Consider the following 18,185-nt stretch of genomic DNA (forward strand, 5'->3'; position numbering starts at 1 on the left):
CATATGATTACTCATTGATTTCACCTGTTGTAGCCTGCTCCTTGTGTCTTGACCAATCCGCTGTCTCTTGTATCAACCACCTGTGTCTCATTGTCTCGTTACCCCATGTCTGTATTTAAGTTCCTTATGTGCGGTCTTTTCTTGTTCGGTCGTTGTCAATCCAAGTGTCTATTCAAGTGTTTATCCTATGCCGCTATCCTGTCCAAGCCCTCACGTACCTGGTCCTTTGCTTTGATTTGATTGGGTAAGTTTTGATCGACAATTTTCGTGAGTACTCCTGATTTCTGTTTGAACCTTGCCTTTTTGAACCCCGCCCTTTTGTTTGTACTTTGTGGTTTTCTTATTTTTCAGTATTTTTGAGTTTTTCACCGCCCTGCCTTGCCTTTGCGTTATTGCCGCCTTTTGTTTCCCTGCATATGGGTCCACCTCGTCCACGCACCCTGACAGAATGAACGAACAAGGACAGACAGCACATGGGGAACTTAAATACAGACATGAGGTAATGAAGCAATGAGACACAGGTGGTTGATACAAGAGGCAGCGGATTGGTCAAGACACAAGGAGCAGATCACAACAGGTGAAATCAATAGGTAATCACATGGACAAGAACCACTAGGGCAAAATCCTAACTTAACTCAAGGCATGACAGTGGTATTCCTATTTCTAATCTTAAACTTCAAAATCTGCTGAAAAGCTGTTAAAATGAAAAGTTTTCTTTGTTATCACTATAAGCCTGCTCTGTAGAGCAGAATCAAATGCTGGAATCGATTGCTTCCAGCCCCTCCAAGTTGAAAAGGATTGCACGGTTATTTCCGCCAATAAGTGTTTTCAATACAAAATTCCTTCTTTTATTAACTACCACAATAAGAGTTACTTCATACTAATGATAACTTTTGAATAGATGGCCACTGCAGTAAAAACTGTCACTAAAAGTGTCTAGGACCTCCTACCGTGGCATTATGGCATTTCATTTTATCCACATGCTCTACCAGTTTTCCCTTTGGTTGTGTAAGAGCAATAGTCTCTGCTGGATGTTGCGCAGCATTGGTTAGACCCTCAGTAACGTGAACATCTTCGACCTTACCTCTCATTTCCAATCAATAAGAAGTGCAGCGCAATGGACTTGGCTCATCTTTGTGATAATCATCCCTTCACAGCATTTAAGTGGTCTTATTTCACTAACATCATCTGGCCCACCTGTTCTCTTGGTCAGTCTGTTGACTGTGAGGAAAATAGCCCAACAGCAGCCAAGTCACAATTCAGAATGGACTCCTTGTTGACGCCAATAGTTGCGAATAAAGATGATAGGATATCTTGAGCAATAAAATTTGTGAACGTTAAAAAAAGAAATTTGAGAAAATGATGCAGCCAGACAAGAGTTAAAGCTGCAGTGGCTATTAATTAAAAAGGAGATATCTGCTATCATGTTTATTTTCACTTAAAAAAATTATGATGAACTTTGCAGGACCAGTATTTCCTGTTGCAGTATCATAGTTAGTCACAATTGTGACTGACAAATGATTTCTCTTTAAACACAAATAAGTTGTGATGTTATTCATACAATTGAGCATGGTGCAAAAAAACCCAATCATTTTTAAGCTGAGCTTTTAATTTTGGCTTTAGCCTGTGTGAATAAAAGGTCTATCTAATCTTTTCCTTTGCCGATTTAAAAAGAATATTTTTTTCTTAGATTATTTTTATAATAGACTGCTGCTGGAGGAGTAGGTGACGGAGTAGCCTCGTCAGCGTCCGCGGAAAATCCAGCACCGTCAGTTTAAAATTTTACACCCACACACATGCTCACTCTGTTTGTTATTTGTCGGTTAAGTATGTTATCCATCATAGTGGTCTGGAGTGCACATTAGGCCATTGTTAAAGCAATATCTGACGCCATAGTCTCCATTTAGCACAAATATGTTTCCAAGGATTCATCCTCCATCCTCACTCCTGACTGTCCAACACTCCATCAAATTCATTAAAGTACTCCACTACATGGCTAGCCAGTAAAGGCCTTGAAGATGAAAGTAAATGCCTTCAAGATGGAAAACAACATTATGTGCTTGAACTTCGAGAATCTTTGAGCCCTTGTTAAGCAGGAAATCTACAGTGAAGGTAAACATTGCAACTCCCAACTGTATGTGGGATGCTGTAAATGCAGATGCAGAAAAAGTTGAAACTGAACTTTTCAAGAAACTGACAGACTCTGTGAACTGGAGGGCTGTGAGTATTATTGAAAAGGGTGGCTATACTGCCACTGAGATATTATTTGAAAGGCAATGCTAATATATTTGTATAGCACAAATCAACAAAAGGCCAATTAATGTTGCATTTAAAAAAACTTAAATATTAGCAGCATAGGTGGAGTTTGACTTTTGGGGCAGGGGGGGCACAACATGTAGATGACCCTGAAACGCAGTGTCAGTAATGAAATTAATTTACAGGAAAATTTACAATAATAAGTTGAAAATGAGCGTTTTTTTTTTTGTTTAGTTTTTGTTTTGTTTCCCCATCGTTCTTGAGGGGAATTCTAAAACAGAATGCTTAGGACAGCTTTACTTTTCGCCAAGATCGTTGTCCTTTGAATTTAGTACTCCCGGCGGTGTCGCACCAATGTACTACCCGCGTCAAAATTTGTACCCCCTGGGCGGAGCCACTGCGCTGCACGGATTTGCTTGATTTCCATGTTTTGTTGATGTAGTTATCTACGAGGTTTTAAAACATGGCCCATCCATCAAAAAAAAAACTTTTTTTTCCTTCTGTCGTATAACGTAAAATACGTACCCAGATAGCAGACCGACATTGAAAAGATGTTGGTTCAACATTCTGCTGTCGATCTTATATCGTTGAATCAATGTCAATTTTGTACCCTCAATTAATGTTGTTTCAATGCTGAAATCCTAACAAAACCTAAATGTCATTTCGATTATTGATGATATTGGAACAACGCCAAATCAATGTTATGTTTTCGACTAAAACGCCCGCTCATCTATAATTCATTGACTTTTCAATCATATTTCCCGGTCAATCATATATCACCTATTTCTCAACATTAGTTCATCAACTATAAAACAATGTTAACCCAACCATCGCCTGACATACCATAGAACAACATTGTTTCAACGTCACTTGACGTTGAAAATTTCGATGTCAACCATACTGATGATTTTGATGGAAAATCAACGTTTATTCAATATCGGTCTGCTGTCTGGGTACTGAACGTTAAAAAGGCAAGGTTTTACTTTTTACTCGTAGGATGACCTATAACTTCTACTACTGTAATTCAAGTCCTGTATGCAGTTTCTCCAGTTTAATAAAAGTCGATGTCCAAAATATATAAGTGTGGTTCTTTTCTGACTTCAAATAATTGTTTAAGTCGACATAACTCTCAAAGTGATCCTCTAACTTAAAAATATGTAGGCTCTAATAAACCACAATTGTTCTCTTGTACTAAAATATGTTGTTAGAAACACATAAAATGTTAAATCAATGGCAATATTTTATAATATTTAGTCCATATTTTGACCGTTAGTTGGCGCTATGGTTTGCGGGTTCGCAGTGATGACGTCATTGTGATCTTTCCAAATGTGTAGCGTGTTCAACAATTGCTTATTGTTGCCTAAACTCGCGAACTAAAATGCCACGATGTGCTGCTTTTGGATGCAATTTCCAGTCAAATGGAAACAAGGGGAGTGAAGTAAGTGGTCAAGGTGGAATTATTATTTTTAGTGAATAAATGTACATAAGTGGAAGCTTCTCCCCCTTTTTGGTCCCTGTATGCACGTATCCTACCCACCACGCGTTACAACTGGCGCCGAAACATTTTTCCTGGATCCTCAGTCAAGTAAGGATCCGTCTTATTTTCTGGATCCGTCGGTCCCACCGCATCTGCAATATTGGTTTCGGATCTGTCCATTTTTTTGATTCGTCGGCCCCACAGCGGCTTTTCGGATCCGTCTATTTTGTGGAAGTGACGGCCTGATCGCGGCTGCGACATTGCCATGGGATTGGTCTAATTCCTGGATCTTCGAGTGTGTAAAAAAACGCGGATTTGGATTACTATTGCTATCTTTTATGTTGACTATTCTTCGTGGGAGTTTTCCCCAAATCATACTAAATAATTAAAGCACTATGGCACGCTACAGTGACGACAGTGACTCTGACGTGGACCTTACAACAATGTTGGAGTTCGTCAGGGAACGCGTGTTTGCGTACTGCTGAGCTCCCGAGTGAAGAGTGGTCAAGGTGGAAATATTATTTTTTGTGAATAAATGTACATAAGTGGAAGCTTCTCCCCTTTTTGGTACTTTTATACACATATCCTAGCTACCACGCGTTACAATGTACAAGACATGGATTACACAAGGTGTGCTCTTTGGCCTGTACTGTATGTAAAGCACACGACAGCTCTGGATGCTAACAATCTACATAATTATATTGGGATAAGTTTGAAAACGCAATATGCTTACCTTAAATATCTGCTAATAAAACCGGACAGCATACACGCTCGCTCCCAACCGGAGTTCCCAACAGGACTCTCTCGCATCACCAGTTTTGCCCAACTTTTGTCTTATCAGGTATTTGCTGCACGCATTTTTCCCTGAAGCTCGTCCTGTGAACGACCGACAGTACTGTCTTGCTTGCTCTTCACTTTTCAGATCTGGTTCAAATAGGAAGGGTAGAACTGACGACATGTTGGGAAAGCTAACGAGTGGCACGCTGGAATTTCGGCAACGGGACCAGTGACATCACGCACTGCGACGTAACAAGAATGGCGACCTAGCACTTAAAATAATTTTACAAACTTTATTAAACAAAAACAGTAAGAGGGGTTTTAATATCAAATTATTATAGCTCATACTAACATTTATCTTTTAAGAATTACTTGTCTTAAAAATAGAGGATCCCTTTAACTAATGTGTGTGTGTGTGTGTGTGCAGGCTCCCGCGGTCAGGGCATACAATTTTTGATGGGGGTGACTACATTGCCAAGAAACCGGCGGTGGCTCTGTTGTACACTTAGCATCTTTAGTGGGGCAAATTGAAACTCCGCTCACCATTTTGGTGTTGCTTTCTGGCGGTTCCTGGTACACATTTGCAATCCTTGGTTCTGCTCAGTAGTTGTTGTCACTTTTGAAAGCTAAGGTTTGAAAAAAAATAAGTATATCCATCTTGCATCTTCGGTCCTCGGGTGGTTTTGGCTAAGCAAAGCAAATGACTGTCTAAGGTGCTAGTCCCATTATCAGTTCGAAAAATAATTTCGTGAGTATGTGCGCCCAGTGCAGTTGAAGAAGCGATGCATACACATAGTCCATTTCTCTTATCCAATAATTTATTTTGGCTGTGTCTTGTAACTTAACTCAAATGCTCTTTATCCAAAAAAAGTAACAAACCAAAAGACTAAAAAACGCATTCACAACAGAACAAACAAAATGAGTACATTCCTTTTGAGCACATGCACTAACCCACTGTCAAAAACTGTTTTGCCCTCCTAACTACCCCAGTGTCATGATTAGCTGTTATTTTAAGTGTACCGAGGCTGACTCCAGGTCAGTGGAAAGAAACTAAAATTACAATAATAACACATATCAGGAGTATGGCTGATACAAATTTGGACCCATTATAAAAATATCTTTTTTTGTTCATGTCATTCATTTTCGTTGTTTGTTTTATTGCTTTACAACTTTTATTTACTATTTTTACCGGAAAACGCCCTGGCTTCGTTTTGGAATCTCCAAAACGGGATTCAACACGACGTAGATGAGACGTAAATGAGATGGTATGATTGTTCTTATCACCTCGTTGATCATTCGTGGACAAAATTATAACATCCTGTCAGCCTGTGTTGACGTGAGGTATAGATTGATACGCCGGCCACTTGAGTGACCAAAATGAGGTGAAATTACAAACTATATTACATTTGCCGAATACAGAAGGACTGACACGGATTTTGTTGTTACAAGGAAATACTACAAGGTATGTATTGTACATATAAACAAAAATAGTATGTCATTCCTTTTTATTGCCGATATTGATCGCAATAAAACATTTGGAAAACATGATTCCATTTCTTGTTTTATTTAAAACTGTTTTGCCCTCCTAACTACCCCTGTGTCATGATTAGTCATTTTAAGTGTACCGGGGCTGACTCCAGGTCAGTGGAAAGAAACTAAAATTACAATAATAACACATATCCGGAGTATGGCTCATACAAATTTGGACCCATTATAAAAATATCTTTTTTTGTTGATGTCATTCATTTTTGTTGTGTGTTTTATTGCTTTACAACTAATACCATTAATGTCTGCAATCTTGTTCAAGTCATTAATCAACCAACCAGAGTAATCACCAATAAGAATGGGAGTACATCATCCTCATGCATCGATCACATTTACACCAACGCTGTGGAGCTCTGTTCAAAAGCCATATCTGTTTCTATTGGTTTTAGCGACCATAACTTAGTTGCCATTTCCAGGAAGGCAATAGTGCCAAAAGCGAGGCCAAAAATTGTTTATAAAAGATCATACAGGGATTTCTGTCATGACTCATATGTTAATGATATCAGTAATATTTGTTGGACTAATGTCAGTAAGCAGAGTGACCCAGATATTGCATTGAATGCTTTCACAGATTTGTTAATTCCAATTATGGATAAACATGCACCTGTTAAAAGGTTGACTGTCAGAGCCACTAGATGTCCTTGGATTGATGATGAATTAAGAAAATGTATGGCGGAGAGAAATGAGGCAAAAGTAAAAGCAAATCGGTCAGGCTGCATGTCTGACTGGCAAGTGTACTGTAAATTAAGGAACTACACCACTAAGCTGAATAGGAATAAGAAGAAGTTGCATTATAAATCAAGAATAAATTATGTAAAACATGATAGTAAAAAGCTATGGAGTACCTTAAATGACATCATGGGCAGGAATACAAGTTTGATTCCATCCTTCATTGAAGTAGACGGCTCTTTTATAACCAAGCCTACTGACATTGCAAATTATTTGAATGAATATTTTATCAATAAGGTATGCAAACTCAGACAGGTAATGCCCTCATCAAAAAATGAATCACCGTATTCATATATACAAAACAAAACAATGAAGGACAGGAAATGTAGTTTTGAATTCTGTAAAGTAACGGTTGAAGATGTGAAAAAACTATTGTTATCTATAAATAATGAGAAACCACCAGGCATTGATAACTTAGATGGAAATTTATTGAGGATTATTGCAGATCATATTTCCACTCCTGTTTCTCACATTTTTAATCTAAGCCTTGACAGCAACAAATTCCCACAAATTTGGAAAATGGCTAAAGTAATTCCTTTACCCAAAAATGCTCGTGCAGCCTTTACTGGCTCAAACAGCCGGCCGATCAGCCTGTTACCCGCTTTAAGCAAACTGCTGGAGAAAACTGTGTTCAGTCAGATACAATCCTATTTTTCATTGAACAATTTAATGAGTAATTACCAACATGCCTATAGAGTAGGATACTCGACTTCTACGGCACTCACACAAATGGCAGAGGACTGGCTAACTGATATGGACCAACAGAACGTAGTAGGAGCAGTTCTATTAGATCTAAGTGCTGCTTTCGATGTCATCGACCATAATATATTACTTAATAAACTTAGGTGCTATGGCTTTACGCCATCTGCTGTAGCTTGGATGGAAAGTTATCTGACCAGTAGAACTCAGAAAGTTATGTTCAATGGGTGCTTTTCAAATGCACAACAAATACATTACGGAATTCCGCAAGGTTCTTCACTGGGGCCGCTGCTCTTCTCTATTTTTACAAACGACCTCCCACTTGTTTGTAAAAATGCGAGCGTGTGTATGTTTGCTGATGACTCAACACTCTATAAATCTGCCAAAACAGTGGAGGAAATCACCTCAGCCCTTAACCAAGAGCTACAGTTGGTGTTCACTTGGATCACGGACAACAAAATGGTTCTGAACATATCAAAAACTAAGAGTATTATTTTTGGAACGAAACATTCATTAAGATCCAAACCACAGTTAAACCTTGTACTAAACAATGTGGTTGTAGAGCAGGTACAAGAAACCAAGCTCCTAGGGATAACTTTAGACAGCAATTTATCATGGTCAACACACATTGATTTGTTAGTGCAAAAGATGGGTAGGAATATATCAGTAGTAAAAAAAATGTTCACCCTTTTTAACACCTCAGTTGACAAAACAGGTCTTGCAGACCCTTGTATTGTCACACCTGGACTACTGTTCGGTGGTCTGGTCAAGTACAACAAAGACGAACCTACAGAGGCTCCAACGAGTACCAAACAGAGCAGCCAGGCTTGCGCTTAAAAGCAGCCAAAGAGCCAACACAGACAATATGCATGACAAACTGTCTTGGCTTAAAGTTGATTCAAGGCTGCGAGTATCTCTTCTTGTTTTTCTGAAAAACACCATGACATTGAGCAAACCAGGCAGTTTGTTTAAGGATTACACTCTGAGCTCAACTCTGCACTCATACCCAACCAGACATGCTATTAGCGGTAACTATACCATACCTATCATAAAAACTAACTTAAAACAACGTACAATACTATGTAGAGCTATGATTGAATGGAATGCCCTCCCCGACCAAATTTTAAAAACTCAAAATAAAGCTAATTTCAAGAAACAAATAAAGCAGTACTTTAGGGTCAACTGCATTTGATCACTGATGTAATTTGTAATGTATGCCTCTTTGTTGTTGTTGACTTATATTTTACCTCTTATATTGTCTATTTACCTCCTTACTTTCTTCTGTTTTTATGTTAGTATGTTGAATTATGTTTGTTTTAGTGTGTAAATTTTTCAAGATAAGAATTCTTCTTTTATATACAGTATAGCCTATGTTGATTGGTATGTTAATGTTTTGTCTGTTTTATGTTTTGTGTGGACCCCAGAAAGGGTCCTCCATAGATTAGTATGTTGATATTTTGTCTGTTTTATGTTTTGTGTGGACCCCAGGAAGAGTAGCTGATGTTTTCATCAGCTAATGGGGATCCTAATAAAAACACAAACACAAACTTTTATTGACATTTTTCCCGGTACACTCTTAATTTCAAAATCATATACTGTATAGGAAAGTCAAATACATGCAATGACACTTTTCGGCCACCGGGGGGGGGGGGGGGGTGCCCCCCCCCCTTAAACTCTGCTTATGATTAGCAGTTATCATATTATCTATTTCACATAAAATGAACAAAAACAGAAATGCACTTCGGGTACAGTCCCAAATAACACTCTAAAGTTGATTTTGGTTTTATAGTATTGAACTCATTGCATGCCACTGACGGTGATAGATTTCCCATCCATTTAAACTGGGAGGGCTGGCCGTGAATGTTCATCATTCGTTCATTCGCCCCTCCTTGTCTAAATGGATTGGACATCAAGCACTGTTGATGGCAGTCAATGAGTGAAACGACTTCTCTATAAGGGCAAAAAAACAAGTCATAATTCGTGCTTGATAATGTCACTACCAATTTATTTTTCAGATCACGATTTTATGTACAATGCGGTTCTTATTTCAAATGCAATTATACAAGATTTCAAATCATCTGTAGTTCATAAAACATAAGCATTTCTCTCCAATTGAGTCTGGTGCAATTTAGTAACTTTTGATTGGCTTTCTGCTAGCCATAATTACCAAGTTTTCTGGATGATAAATTGCACTTTTCATGGTTTCCATGAGCGTGCGACTCACACGTATTCTCAGGTACGAGAACATGTGGCGGATAGGCGTGCTCCCTACTTCCCGACTTCACAGAATTTTTCAGAAGTGATAATAAAGATCACGACTAATGGATAAGGCAGTTATTTGGAGTGAGGTTGAAAGTTTGGCAAATTATTTATCTGGATAAGTCAACATGTTGCATTATTAGATGTCTATTTTGCCTGTTGTTCTCCATTGTATTGTTATTGCTATAATGCTGTGTTGTTTTCGTCAACGATGACGATTTCGTCAGTAAACACTTTTTTCATGACCATTAAAACAAACTACAAACTAAAAACATGTTTTGGGAGACTAAAACATAGCGAGACTAAGGCCAGTTTCTGTCTGACGAGATGAGAACAAGATGAAAATGCGCAATAGTTTTCGTCACATGTTCACAATGTGTGACATTTAATGTATAGTTAGCCTTCTCCAGCCTTTGTGCAGGCTTGCACACACGGTAAGGTTTCTTTTCTTGGCCAAAGAGAATATTTAATGTTGGTTTAGCCTTTAAAGGTCTGTGCTGAGTGATCATCATACACGAAAAGTAACTCGTAGCATTAGAATAGCATTCGCGTTCATGTTAGCATTTGGCTAATGTTAACTATAGACTTTATAATATATTGACGACTCACTTCCCCCAGACACTGCACCACGCTTTCGGGTAGGGGACCTGCCCACAACTAGTATAAAGAGCAGTTATTCTCAAACACACGCAGCGATCTAACGCCGGATTTAGGTTGAAAAAGTACAAAAGCTGTACCGCATACAAACAGGAAGGATTGTCTCAGGAGTAATTTGTTTGAGAATTCAAGGTAATTATTATATTTTTCGTACTATGAATGCATCTTGAAACGTGAAAAAAATCCATTTGAGAAATTAGCCGCTAGGGCATTGGCATCATACCTCGCAATATTTACGTAAAAAAACATGCTAACTGGGCGTTTTTTTTTTTGCATTTAACCAAGAATCAAGACTGTTTTACGTTCATATCTATAAAGAATTCAGATTTAAGCGTTTATTCATAAGAAATTTCAATGTAAAAAGCTCTTTGTTGTGCTAAAGCTGCCACCACATTGGTTTACTGACTAGCATCACATTTAACATACTTACGTAAAATAAATGCTAACTGCCTGTTTTTTTGCTTTTAACCAAGAATCAAGACTGTGTTGCGTTCTTACCTATAAAGAATTCGGGATTTAAGCATTTAGTCACAAGAATTTTTTAACGTACAAAGCTCTTTGTTGTGCTAAAGCTGCCACCACATTGGCTTACTTACTAGCATCACATTCGACATATTTACGTAAAATAAATGCTAACTGCCAGTTTTATTGCTTTTCACCAAGAATCTGGACTGTTTTTTCATATCTATAAATAATTCAGAGATTTAAGCATTTATTCATAAAAATTTTAAATGTAAGAAGCTCTTTGTGTTTCCACTAGGTCAGCTTTGACGGCCATGCCACCAATGCAGGCTACTATGCCAACCTTGAGCTCCCTGAGGGCACCTGGTCCTACACCAACCACTACGCCGACGGCAACAAGCAGAGCTTCGTCTACCTTGACCCCGTGCACCTTTGGAAGAACATCTTCAGCAGCTTCCACAACATCAGCTGCATGGTGCTGCCCAGGTGTCCTGGGGCTGAAGTAAGTGCCCAGCATTATTCACTTTATAAAAAAGATGAATCAAAATACCTCTCTTTCTAAAACAAACATGTTTTTTAGGAGCCTGAGAGGATGAGGACGGCCCGATTCTCGAGCCTGAAGGTGCTGGCCAGCTGGGAGAACTACAAGTCTGTCAAGTTGACCCAGAAGGTGCTGGCGCGCTCTTCGATTGAGAAGCAGCGCCTCGGGCTAATCATGGCGGTCATCAACCCCTACACGGTTGTCGGGCTGAGGCTCCTCGCCATGACCACAGGCAAGCAGGGATGCAGGGACAAAGCAGACATCCTGGAGATGTTCCAGAGGAAAAGGGAGCGCTGGAGACGGGCCGGACGGTCCTTAAGCGCCTATCTCTCCCCACGGCCCACATGGCATCCTTCGGGATGTCGCTGTGGGACTTCCTGATGTGTGGGAAGGACAAGAAGGAGCGCAGGGTTAGGTTCCTCTCCCTTGCCATGCATCACAGTTACGTCTTCAAACAACTGCTGGAGATCCTGGCGGCCTTAGACACGACCTTGCAGGGGTACAGGTGCCAGGAGGGGCACAGGCTAGCAAACAGCATTTTGCCGCACATCAGCAGGTCCCTCTTCAACTGCATTTTGGTGCGAACTTCTCCAAGGATGTGACTTCAGAAGCGAGGAAGAACAAGGCCTTGGAGTGGCCAGCCGGCAGGAATTGGAGCAGAGTCGAGGAGGGCATAAAGGAGATGTTGCGAGTCACGCTTTCATCCATCAGCTGATAAAGACGCGTCACACCAACACTAGTGACCCTCTGACAAAGACGAAAGTGTTTGCCGAAACATGTCAGGTAATTAAATCACTTACTATTGTCTGGGATAAAAGAAAAATTAGTTTTTGTCATTTCAAAATGTGTTTGTCGTAGACGAAAACTCAAGACTAATTTCGTCTAGTTTTAGTCGACGTTAACTAAAAATGCTTTTGTCTGTAAATTTTTTTTTAAATTACTCTTTACCAGGGGTGAAAGTGGTTAGAATTTCTTGCCGGAACTCCCCAATGTGAAGGTCGCCACGGAGCCATAGATGTTATTTATTTTTGTTTTTTTGGGGGGGTCAAAACTACTGAAATGCAAAGAAAACTTTTGGTCAGTTATTTCTATAACACGTACAAAAACTGATTTATATTCAAAATTGTATTTTTTTCGATGATTTGCAAAATAAAAGTTAACAAAAACAGCTATAACCCCAACCTCTATCTCCTAATTTTTATTTTCCTCTCATTTCCTTACATACTAAATGCCAAATCTTAATTTTAACTACTTAGGAACACAGGATGTATATTAAAATTGAAGTTAATGTAAACATTTACTTTTTTTTTTTTTTTAATAACAAACATACATTAACATACATACATACATACATTAACTAACATACAGTCAGAAAAATAAGTACAAATAACTTATATTATGCAGAGTGAAATGGAATATATTTATAAGATCGCGCAAACATTGACTTTTTTTTAAATCATAAGGAAATGAATAAGTAGCCTCACATAAATGAACAAATATAGGTCCAAAATGCACATTGACAGCTAAGATGTTCTGAACCTCCCCATCAGAGCAAATAAAACAAAATCTGATAAATAAGCCACCTTAACTCTTTCCTTGCTCTTAAAGCTTTGATCCATATTCTGTTGCATTGCCCTTTTTTTTTTTTTTTTTTTTTTTTGCTGTTTCAGGAAACATGCACATTTGAACCAACATGTATGTATGTCAGCCAATTGAACGGATAAATGAGTCCAGGCATTTTGCTTTGCTGCGTGCGTTCGCACATTGACGTGACTCGTCATCGTCAGACTCAGATAACTGCAGCAGCTGGTGAAACCTCCATGCCATCCGTGGAATAAAATAAATAATAAATATCGGTGGAATTATGCTTGTTGTTAACGCTTGTGTATGTAAATCTGATGTTGGTAGATTGTTTTCTCCTTGTAATGGAATGCATGTGTGGCAGCTTTGTATTTTTTTTTTTTTTTTTACATAGCGTTTTGACAGTGGCCGTCATATTTTCGGAATCGAAGCACCGTATACCGGAACAGCGTTCTGGCACTGAATCTTTTACCGGAACTGCGTTCCAGACCTGAATCTTATATCGGAACTGCATTCCTGACCATTCCCGTCCACTTTCACGCCTGCTCTTTACAAAAATCAAGGTTTCCAACTATTTCGAATGAACATTGGCATACGAGCACATATTGTAGCGTCTACAAGGACAACGCCAACTTGGTGATAATACATACTTAGCAGGAAAACAGTGTGTTATTTTCAAATAATTATACCCATCTGGACGCCACAAACTGTATGTTAAAAAAAGTGGTCCGAGAGTTGAAGACAATGGTAGCCATTAGCATAACCCTAATGCTAACGTGCGCAGAGCATAGCGTTAAACGCGAATGCTATGCTAATGCTACGAGTTACATTTAGTGCGTAATGATCAATCAGCATAGACCTTTAAAGGCTCAAGCAACATTGCATATTCTCTCTGGCAAAGAAAACAAATCTTAACGTGCGTGCAAGCCTGAAAACTGGAGAGCAGCAGCATGTTACGTGAGTGACACAACCAGACACTGCTACGATGCAGGCTAACTGCACATAAAATGTCACACATTATGAAAATATGAAGGAAACTATGGTGCATGTTCGTCTCATTGTCGTCTCGTCGGACGAAAACTGGCATTAGTCTCGTTATGTTTTAGTCTCCCAAAACACGTTTTTAGCTTGTTATTGTTTCACCATCGTCATGAAAAATTGTTTGTCGACGAAATATTTTCGTTATTGTCCTCGTTGACGAAACAACACTGGTACACTTGCCTTTCCTCATATCACCTAATTGCTTATTGTTTGCCACCTGTTTATAAATAGTTTGTATAAATAGTCTGTGTCTCCCTTGTCTTGTGCCAAAGTGTTTTTACACCCATGTTCATCACGCCGGTCTTGATTCACAGCTTTTGGAGTCACCTTTATTTTTACCTCCATTTGCAGGGCTTTGTGTTGAATATTTTCCATTCCCGCATGCAAGCGGAAGAACCTCAGTTGTTGTAAATAAAGTTTTTGTCTTAACCCTTGGGCGTTATTTTATCTTGACTAAATTCTTGTGATTTTGTCCAAAAAATGGCTTTTCCTTTGAAGTGTGATAACTAAGTCATTTCTGAATATTTTTTCACTTTCAGCCACTCAAAATGTTCAGTGGCGTCAGACCTATCTACACATATAAAGTTTTTTATTTTTTTTAATTTTTCAATGCCCCCTATGGACAATAATAGCAGCATTATCCGAATAGCAAAACTAACTATGCTGTATATATATAAAAAACAAAAGTCTAATTTGAATATTCCATATCACATAGTTAGAGGCTTGAATAAGTCGTTAAGTCATAACAACCGATTTTTTTATGCATGCCCAGTTTTTACACATTTGCAGTTTTCTCATTTACACTAAACTCTTGTGATTTAGTTCAAAAAATGGCTTTTCCTTTGAAGTGTGATAACTAAGTCATTTCTGAATATTTTTTCACTTTCAACCACTCAAAATCTTCAGTGGCATCAGACCTATCTACACATATATAGTTTTTTATTTTTTTTTATTTTTCAATGCCCCCTATGGACAATAATAGCAGCATTATCCGAATAGCAAAACTAACTATGCTGTATATATATAAAAAACAAAAGTCTAATTTGAATATTCCATATCACATAGTTAGAGGCTTGAATAAGTCGTTAAGTCATAACAACCGATTTTTTTATGCATGCCCAGTTTTTACACATTTGCAGTTTTCTCATTTACACTAAACTCTTGTGATTTTGTCCAAAAAATGGCTTTTCCTTTGAAGTGTGATAACTAAGTCATTTCTGAATATTTTTTCACTTTCAACCACTCAAAATCTTCAGTGGCATCAGACCTATCTACACATATATAGTTTTTTATTTTTTTTATTTTTCAATGCCCCCTATGGACAATAATAGCAGCATTATCCGAATAGCAAAACTAACTATGCTGTATATATATAAAAAACAAAAGTCTAATTTGAATATTCCATATCACATAGTTAGAGGCTTGAATAAGTCGTTAAGTCATAACAACCGATTTTTTTATGCATGCCCAGTTTTTACACATTTGCAGTTTTCTCATTTACACTAAACTCTTGTGATTTTGTCCAAAAAATGGCTTTTCCTTTGAAGTGTGATAACTAAGTCATTTCTGAATATTTTTTCACTTTCAGCCACTCAAAATGTTCAGTGGCGTCAGACCTATCTACACATATAAAGTTTTTTATTTTTTTTATTTTTCAATGCCCCCTATGGACAATAATAGCAGCATTATCCGAATAGCAAAACTAACTATGCTGTATATATATAAAAAACAAAAGTCTAATTTGAATATTCCATATCACATAGTTAGAGGCTTGAATAAGTCCACAAGTCGTAACAACCAATTTTTTTATGCACACCCACTTTTTACACAATTGCAGTTTTCTCATTTACATTCAACTCTTGTGATTTTGTCCAAAAAATGGCTTTTCCTTTGAAGTGTGATAACTAAGTTATTTCTGAATATGTTTTCATTTTCAACCACTCACAATGTTCAGTGGCATCAGACCTATCTAAACATATAGTTTTTTTGTTTTGGCCCCCTATGGACAATAATAGCAGCATTATCCTAATAGTAAAACTAACTATGCTATATAGGCTATATATAAATCAAACTAAAATATTTTATATTACATAATTACATCATTGGATAAGTAAAAGTCGTAACAATAGATTTTTTGTTTTAGAACAAGACTGTGACAACGTGACAATAACTGATTTGATGATAGAATTTATGTTAACAATTTTACAAAACATACATACAATATAACAGTTAACATAATAACAACATACACAATTCATGATGTGCACTTTGAGATTTGTTGTTCAAATGTAAAGTGCGTTATAAATAAAATGTATTATTATTTATTATTATGTTCGAAGCCCGAAGTGGCTTTGTGCAAAGGCCACATTGTTTGCGCTTGGACGGGGGTCCAGCTCGCTGCTCAACCAAGCCTTCGGCAGAAGGCGGTGGTTCCCGTTTTAGGACTTCTGGCCGAATTAGAGCCTTGCCAAGTTCCTCAAGAAATAGTCGGCGCTTGTAGCTTTTCTTCACGTTCCACTCAGGGTAGATCTCCGTGAACAGCACAAACGAGGGTAGATCTCCGTGAACAGCACAAACGCGCTGCATGACGAAATGTCCGGCATGTGAAAAAACACACATTGGCCACCTGAGTGCGCGCCGGCGGCAGGAGTATGTGCCTCAGGCCTGCAAAGCACAAGCGCACGCAACAATAACAGCTTTGATCTTTGATCAGCTTTTACAAGACAAACCTTGATATGCAAAACATTTGCTTACTCACTCTCGTCATTACCTCGATCGCCGTCATTTTCGTCATGCGCCTCAACGTGGTCATGTCCGTGCCCCCGCCTTCTGCTCCCCGCTTTCATCTCGTTATGTTGTCAACTATTTCCTAATCCTCGTCATCAAAGCCGTCCTCCTCCGGCATCGAAAGTCCGGAAGAATTTGTTCAATGTCTTCTGGGCTCTCCAAAGAAGCGTCCGAACAAAGGTCGTCGTCGTCGGAATCAGGATTTTCTAACACCATTCGAATCGTGTCCTGCGGTGAAATACTTCTCGCCGCCATCGATCATAAGTTGTGTTGGAAGAAATGCAAAATGGTGATCCTCGCGAGAACAGAGACTCCCAAAATGCCCAGAACCAATGAGAGTAAAGAAATTCAAACACCCAACCAATAAAAGTTGAAATTCAAACGACAACAATAAACACGTGGTTTTTTGTTTTGGTTTTTTTGCATTTCCGGGAAGTACCTTTTTATTGTCTTGTGCAAACGTGCAAAATTGCAAATACGCATGCCCAAATAGACTGAAAGTGAGCTCAGACAACATTGACACCATTTTTTTTGTAAAGCCAACCGTCTTTATTGCATTAATTTTTGACCGATCTGAAGCCAGCTTCGCAAGAAAATTCATGTATTGGCCTATGGCTCCATCTAGTGACTTCTGGGTGTCAACACAAATTTTTTTTTATCTGCATGTTTTTGACTCGCCAAAGAAGCGATTGCATCAATAATCACGGAAAATGCATGATAAAACATCAGGTTTACAGCATATTAAAAATCATGATTTATAATGGGAGTCAATGAGCCAAAAAATGGCAAAATAACAAGAGTTTAGTGCAAATCTTCCCAGCCTGTTTGCAATAAGTTAGAAATTGCCGGATGGTGCCATTTCGAACTTCTACATGATTTAGTATCCTGCAGGAAATATCAGCTCCCTAGTGTATTTTTTCATATGCTTTTTTTCCTTTTAAACACAGAAAAAAACGAAAAAAGCCAAAAAATGGACAAATAACACCCAGGGGTTAACTGTGCAGTTGAGTCCGCATCATCATCGCATCCTGACAGAAGGTGAAGCATTTCTCTCATCCATGACCAAATCTTGCATATTGCTTGAATATTAAGAAATTTTAGGAGATACTAACCAATTTTCCAGACTGCTAAAATTGATTTCTTCCACTACTCTCTCAGCACCGTCGACGATTGTGTCATCTGCTGGAGGTATTGCCTCCGGCTAATACATGTACAGACATGGCGCTGGAAGTCATTCACAGCAGGGGGTGCTGAGGATCTTTTTTAGTTTTTGCCATCCAAAAACAGCCGTTTGGTTCAAATTCGTCCTGCTTGCACGTTTTCTCCATACAAGACGTACACAATGGCAGTACACGCGCATGCTGGATAGTTTAC

General features: G+C 38.4%; 1 long non-coding RNA gene across 1 annotated transcript; it reads right to left on the minus strand.

Moving 5' to 3' along the window:
* Positions 1-16,195: 16,195 nt before the first annotated feature.
* Positions 16,196-17,384, minus strand: LOC130920562 (uncharacterized). The gene is made up of 2 exons (XR_009064178.1): positions 16,795-17,384; positions 16,196-16,688 (listed from the first exon to the last, which is right to left on the minus strand). It is a non-coding gene; the product is annotated as an uncharacterized LOC130920562 (long non-coding RNA).
* Between the last annotated feature and the right edge of the window lie 801 nt (positions 17,385-18,185).

Source organism: Corythoichthys intestinalis, chromosome 8, assembly GCF_030265065.1.
Source record: "Corythoichthys intestinalis isolate RoL2023-P3 chromosome 8, ASM3026506v1, whole genome shotgun sequence".
NCBI classification, from domain to species: domain Eukaryota; kingdom Metazoa; phylum Chordata; class Actinopteri; order Syngnathiformes; family Syngnathidae; genus Corythoichthys; species Corythoichthys intestinalis.